Source organism: Galendromus occidentalis, unplaced genomic scaffold (genome assembly GCF_000255335.2).
Source record: "Galendromus occidentalis unplaced genomic scaffold, Mocc_1.1 scf7180000077435, whole genome shotgun sequence".
Taxonomy (NCBI): domain Eukaryota; kingdom Metazoa; phylum Arthropoda; class Arachnida; order Mesostigmata; family Phytoseiidae; genus Galendromus; species Galendromus occidentalis.
In genome coordinates, this window is record NW_003805423.1 from 249,609 (window position 1) to 256,894 (window position 7,286).

The following is a 7,286-nucleotide window of genomic DNA, read 5'->3' on the forward strand; positions in this document are numbered from 1 at the left end:
CAAACCCTAAGCAACTGAAGAGAAGAACGACGCCTGGAAAGAAGAGAAAAAAATGAGCATCAGTTCTCTTGCGAACTATTTTCGTTCCGAAGCGATCGAGAACAAGCGAACGTGGGCTTGCTGCAGAGCGACAACTTTTTTTGCGTTTTTGTCAATCCGCCGAAGTCTGATTAGTTCAACGACCATCATCCGCTTCTGTGGGACCTTCCCGAGCCCGGCCTAAGGAACGCGAGAAAAAGCTTAAATTCTTAAAGCCACTCTTTTCTGTCGACGCCGTCGACTTCTGATTTTTCAGTCGAACAACTGTCCGATAACAGGTGACCGCCGTGACCACCGATGTGTATCAATCGCGGTTAAAACACTAGAGCCCGGCCACGGAAATCCAAGGTCCGTGATGATCTTGACCAAAGTTCCAAGAGCATCTCGGGTCGTCGGCCGCTAGGTGAGTTGGGACGCGCTTAGCCTGAAGCACCGGGGGCACTCTTCCGCTTGGCTGACAACAAACACGCTTACAACTCGCTCCCACGCCAAATTGGCTCGTATAAGCATTCTGGCTGAGCGAGTCAATGTCAGATTCAAGACTCTGTTATCCTCCAAAATTCCTGTCCGTTTGTCTTCGTTTCTTCTCTGCTTTTTTCTTCATTCCCACGGCTCCCTTGGAAACGACGCTGGACAGCGGTCGAGAAGGCTGTTCAACCCTTGACGCATGTCCGGAGCTCATGATTCGAGGGAGCGACCGTAGTAGTTCGTTCGTCGGAGGACACGTGATGGCAATTAATTTCGAGGAAGTTTTTTCTCTTCATATTGAATCCATTTCGCCCACCGATATGGATGAGCTCGCAGCGCTTGTGAACCTTCATGGGCTTCGGAATACTTGGAGAAAACGGCGCGGCGGTCGAAGAAAAGTTCACTATCAAAATGACGGGAAAAAAATACTTCGTCGTCGCGGCTTGCCCCCTGCGAAGAAACGACGCCGCGAAATATTCCCACGCTTAAGTATGGCAATTACAACGGATGCTGCAGCCGGCCGCACCTCCTCCAGATGAGGAGTGCGCCACCCGACGCCCGCCCGCTCGACCGCTCGCTTCGACCGGTGGCCAGATTGGCTACGCAAAGATAAATGAGCATCTGACACCCATAAAGCATCTTTTTGGGATTTGGGATTTTTCTCGTCATCACGTAACAACGACTTGAAAGTCCGACGGAAAAGTACTCCGCGCTCTTGCGTCCTACCTCAAAATCACCGACCTGCGAACGATTGCTGATTCAATTATTATCTGGTCTCTCGCCACTCCAGCTGACAGATACGAACCCATAGTTCTGTTCCATCCTCAAACCACATCGTAACGGAAGGAATACCCCGTTTTGCAAGCACACACAAAAACCGAGAGGAACTTCGTCTTACTATGCTTCGTTTCGAAAGGTCTGTCGTACCAATCATTGCATTGATTGCGGTCAGTAGAAAAAGTCGCAAGCGAAAAAACACTCGTGGCCACCCACTGCCAGAATACCTATCTGCGGAGTCTTCGCCGAGCGACGATGAGCTGAGTTTTTCTCCGACGGAAACTGCCTCTTGGTGGGACACAGATGTCGAAATGTCAACGACTGCTTCAACTACGAACACACTAACTTTCCGCGTTTCATTTCCTCCGTTTGACGCATTGACTCTTCGATGCGAGAATCTTTGGCGGCCCCCGTTTTTTTTCGTGAGTCTTCGGCCCGACGCTGATTCTAGGATGAGAGTCTACCGTCTAATTTCTCAGGCATTTCCACCGTGGGTGTCCGTCGCGGGAATCGCGAAAAAAACGAAAGACTCGTCGAAAAACATGACGACTTGATCTGCCTCCAAGGCCACCGAATCACGAGGGTAAGACTCCGTCGGGAGAACAAACAACGGCTGACCTGCCGCATGGAATCGTTTGTTTCTCGTATTCATGTCTTGAAATCGATCCCCGCGATCTTCTGTTCACCTGTTGCTGAGCCGTGAGCAGGTGACTGCGTCAAACGTGTTCAGTCATAACGTTAAAGGGAACATCGAACCAAATTCCTTTCCTGTGAGCCAGTGGAAGCTACACCGAGCAGTTCACGCACTGGAACCTCCACCAGAAACGAGCGCATGGATCGGCCGATCAGGAACGAAGAGGACGATTCTGTAAACCAAGGATTCTGATCGGGGGCATCGATACGAAAGTGATCCGACGTTCCGGATAAATCCTCTGGTTTCCTGGGACTCTGTGGATCTGGCGTGAAGCGGAAACCTCCAGCTCGTAGCGAGGTGTGAACTCTGAGGGAGAGGCGTCTCATCGAGGCGACGAAACCACGATGACTTCTGCTGTGTCCGGATCAAGAACTGATTCGAAGAGGAGCTGCTCTTGATGGCGATCGATGACGGATACACCCACGAGCAATTTTCATAAAAATTAGGTGACCGAGATCTGAGCTCTTCATCTTTCTCTCCAGCGGATTCCGCTAGTGGCTCTATCCTTTCTCACTCGACGTTCGGAGGCAGGCAGGCGGGCGAGTAGGCAACGTTGCTCTTCTGAGAGGCCTCAACTTTGGCGGCCCCAAATCTTCTGTTGCTTTCGTTCTCCGGGCTCTTTTTTCTGTTGGGGCCAATAGTACGTTGTTCTGTTCTCCGTTGGCTGGTCGTGGTCGTCGTCTTCTTTTTCTTCGTTGTCGTAGTCGGAGGAGCCAGCCTACCTACCTGCCTGGCCGTCTGTCGGTCGGTCGGTCGGTCGGCCGGCTGGTCGGTCAGTCAGTCAGTCGGTAGACCGGGTAGTTGGGTAGACAGTCGAAGCGAGGAGCGAGGGCAACCTTTGCTCCAAAGTGGATCAGGTGCGACTACAGCATTCGTCCGGGTTTCGTTTGCAGAGGCCGCCTAGCCGGCACACACCTCTTCAGACGGAGCACAAAACGCCGTGAAGTCGAATCGATAGTCGAGCATGTATGTAGTACGACAGTGTCGAGACTCGGTCGACTGGGGCTTATCGATTTCATTTGCGACGCCTCGTACGTAACGGTGGCGGTTCTGTTACGCAATTTTCCGGCTCTCCTCGGTTTTCATCGCGAGTCTGTGAGCGAAAAAATTCCGAAAGGCGTAGCGGGGGATCGTTCCTTCCCAAGGAGCGGGAATTTCATTAGATCCGGCCGGGAGATAATGGAATCATGGAGACAAGCGAGGCGGAAGTAGTTACATGGCGTTGTGAACACGCCGGAATCGGTGCACACGGAATTTCGACGAGCTGTCGACGGAATCTGCCGAAAGAATACCCCGAATCGAGAGGACAGGTAAACAAGTCCGTCAGCGCACGACCGACCCCCTGTACGTCGTCGTATGGCGAGGGAAAAACTCAGAAGCCCCCGATGGGCAGCTCGGCGCGATCATCATGAGAGAAACATGAAGCATCGACAGCGGAGGAATAGCAGCACCCTTATCGGAATGTCGAATCGCTACTCTGCTCACCCGCTCGTTTTGGAACCAATTATGAGTCGGTCAATCCGAAGGGTCGAATCCGGGATGTTCTCGCTTTCTAGGAATCGAAGAAAATCCCGCGAGCACAACGACCGAACGTGGTCCGTATCAAAAGGATTCGTATCTCGCTCACGTCGGCGCCGTCGTTGGTTAGCTTGACGATGCAGCGTCCAAATGGAAGAGGCATGTAAAAACAAGGGACAACAAACAGGCAAACATTTCAAACCTGTTTCCAAGATGGGTTCGTTGACGGACATGAAAAAATTTGAACTCTCGATACGTAGATGGAGTCGTCCATGCCTATGAACTTCGTGGACCGCGTCATTTCTAAAATTCCGTATCATCTCTTCCCGGAAACTTTCCCAGGTGTGTCAATTCTTTTTCGAGTTTGGCAGATACTAGATACCCCCTCTCTAAATGGAGGAGCATTTGAAATCGGAATCAAAACTGAGATTGAGGTAAGGGGATTGGAACAGGACATCACGGCTCCCCTCGCTTCAATCGCTGGGAGGCCGAGTTCACCCCTCGTTGATGCTCCTTTATTGGGGATTCGTACACGGGCGGAATCTCTCCGTATCAAGGGAATAAAACAATACACAGCTTATCTACGGGATGAAAGCATATGTAATTTGGCCAGATAAGCGAAGCTCACACCCATGACTTTACAAGCCCCGTCAGAAAGTCTACGAGGGAGGAACTTTTCGCCTCCTCCTTCTTTTACGGCCGAACGGAGTTGTTTCGGGGGACGCTTTGTTGTCGTGACAAGATTCGGTACTCGGCAAGGAAGAGCAACAATGGACCGCGCAAAATAGAACATAGTTTTTATTGATTTAGTATTTTTCCCTATTTCTCTTAACAGCCCTCCGATCCGCCCGAGAAACAAACGAAGTGAGAGGATCTGTCGAACGGAGCGACATGCCGGGCGTCGAACGAATGAAGCGTCACAACGGCCGGCCAGAAAGACAGCCACTTAGCTAACCAAGAAATCAAACAAACGAGGAACAAACCAACAAGCCGCGCATCCGAGCAAGCAATCCAGTTTCTCCCAGCTGATCAGGGCGTTCATTGCCGTGATCGATGGATCGTGCTTCCAACACTATTTTCCTCTTCTGACCCTTTCTCAATTCGTATCTGCGCTATCGCGTTGTTTTCCTCGCACGTAAGAGTGCCCATGCGACTCTCGATATGGGTTCAATTCCGCCTGACCGCACTCGGAGACTCCCTATATCGAGGTCGCACACTTTCTGCTGGATCTGGAAGCTATTAGTAGTACTTTCGAGGCATGGACAAGAGCTGTCGAGATACTCCCCCTGTCACTCGCTTCGAAGCGTCGATGTACGCCAAGAAATGAAGTTTCACAACGCGAGGAATCTTGACGACGCCGACGGTCGCTCACTCCCGCAAAACGTCTATCGCCGTGACAGAGTTTACTGAATACCACTAAACTATGTACAAGGGGACAGCCCTTTTTGAGCGGTCCGGAATGCTACAGTACGGCACCATCAGACGTTTCTCGTCCCCGCCTGCCCGGCGAAGATAGCGAGTCGATGAACGATCCAGTGGATGGAACGAAGTCTGCAGTTGCAGCGACTCACGATTGACCCGAGCAGCCAAACAACAAACCAAACAGATAGACCGACCGCCCGCCACCATCCAAGGGCGTTTCTAGATTTCCCGTTAAACAAGCTAGAACAACAACGACAACAGCGGCAACACTCGAAATGTGCGCGGAAGATTTATCCATTTCTCAGCGAAATTTTCGAACATGACGTTACGGGAGGAGCACCTGTCTTGGGAACGGAGCAGCTGCCTGTGGACCCGCTGGACGTTCTTCGTTCGGTGGGCCGATGGAGGAACGAATTAATTAATGAACTAAAACAATGAGTACAACAATAGCGGCCACGACCGTCGGGAGCTGATATTGAATATCGAATGATCGATTTTCAAGAATGGAACACGATCCGCCATTCTGGCCGACGACGGTGGCAACGTCAAGACATTGGACATCGCCGACGGAAACGGTGCAACGAGTCCATCAACGAACGCTCAATCGTACTGAATTGTACCGAAGACGACGCTCCGTTTCCGGAGGCTACACCCCAAGCCCGAGATGAGCGGCATTCAGCGTCAGTGTTTGCATGGAAGCGGATTCCGCTTTCCGACTCGCAGATCCCGTCAGTCGAAGGAGGTCATCGCGCGGTCCGTGGAGCTCCTTCAAATCGAGAGGGATCATTGCTCATCACGGACACTCCGGTTGATCCCAGCTGACCAGCTTCGTCGCTGGGTATTTCCGGCTATTCCTCGTCCCGTTAGCGCCAACTCGGCGTCGAAATGAATAATTTTTCGAGCAGAAGAAGATCTGGGAGAAATAATGAGTGGTCTATACGACTGGAGCAGATCTATCCTCTCTCTCACATAGTTACGAGACGCGAACGTTCTATTCCCCCCCATGTGATCCCTAGCGTGAGTCTCAGTCAGGGACTGCGTGCCAACGTGTGTCACGAAGTCCCCGAACCACGGCTTTTCGGACTGCCTCATCTAACGCTGAAAATGTGGTGGCAGCGACAGAAGCGAGAAACGAGCTTTGAACTTTTCTTTTCCAGAAGAGAAGAACAACAATGGACGTTTGCACCAAACTCGTCAGCGTCTTCATTGCTGGCTCGCCGGCTAGCTTTCCTACCCGCCTGCCAGAAAGCAAGATGGTGGTCGCGGTCGTGGTGGTAGTGTTGTTGTTGGCGGCGCTGGCTGCTGCAACAACGTCGCCGTCATCCTCCCTACCGGTGACCAAGCGTGCAGCCGGGGAACAGATCGTCGACGCCATCAGCTGATCATCCGATCCCTAACACGGCGTTGAAATGACTTACGGCAGAGCTGACCAACCGACCGGAGAAGCAAACAGGGGGAAAGCAGAAGCCTGTACCGTACATTTCAACGAAGACTATCGCTGCCGCAAGGGCACGCTCTCAGAATTTCGGTCATAGGGGCCAGGAATTCGAAAGAAATTCCGATTCGTGAATAGACCGCAGTCATCGGAATTTTTCTTCGGAGTCTTCCATTGCTCAGGAATTCGGGCGATGAATGGACAATAATGAGCCTGCGTTTCCCGTGAAAATGGACCCGGACCTCGTGTGTTTGAAGGTTCCTCGAAAGGGTCGGAGGATTTTCAAAACAACACCCGAAAAGACGACGAAATATGATGCTCGGAGGGAAAATCGGGGCCTGCGGATCGATCGCGCCCCGTGGAACGGCACTGACCTTCGAGTCGACACCATGGAGCTCACTCGAGATTGTTATGAACTGTCAGGAATTGTGTCGTATGCCCCATATGGTGGAACGGCCGCGCACTGCAGCCGGCTCGCTCATAGAGCGGCTCAAGAGCCACCTGTCACGCGAGAACGCAGAAACGAATACATTGACGACATTCCACAAAGAGTTAGTTCCTCTGTAGGGGAGAGTGGCTCGGCCTATTGAGCCAGTCGGCCGCCCGGAGCGCCAGTGCACTCGCCGAAAAACCACCGAACGGGCTCGAATCGCGATGGAGAAGAAAGACCAGACTGTCTAGCCTTCTGCTGCTCTCACTCAGAGATATAAAGCCTCGCTTTGCCCCCGATAGCCCGAACCTTGAAACGGGAATCTCGAACGATTCCTGTCCAAGACTACCGGGTCGACACAGACACCGGTTCGAATCCTCGGTAAGTACGACTGCTGACTTCGCTTCGAATCGATACAATCGACAAGATTCCGCCACCTGATCCGCCGCCGTCTACGCCTCCGTCTTGAGCATTGACTGAGAGCAACCATTGATAATGATCGA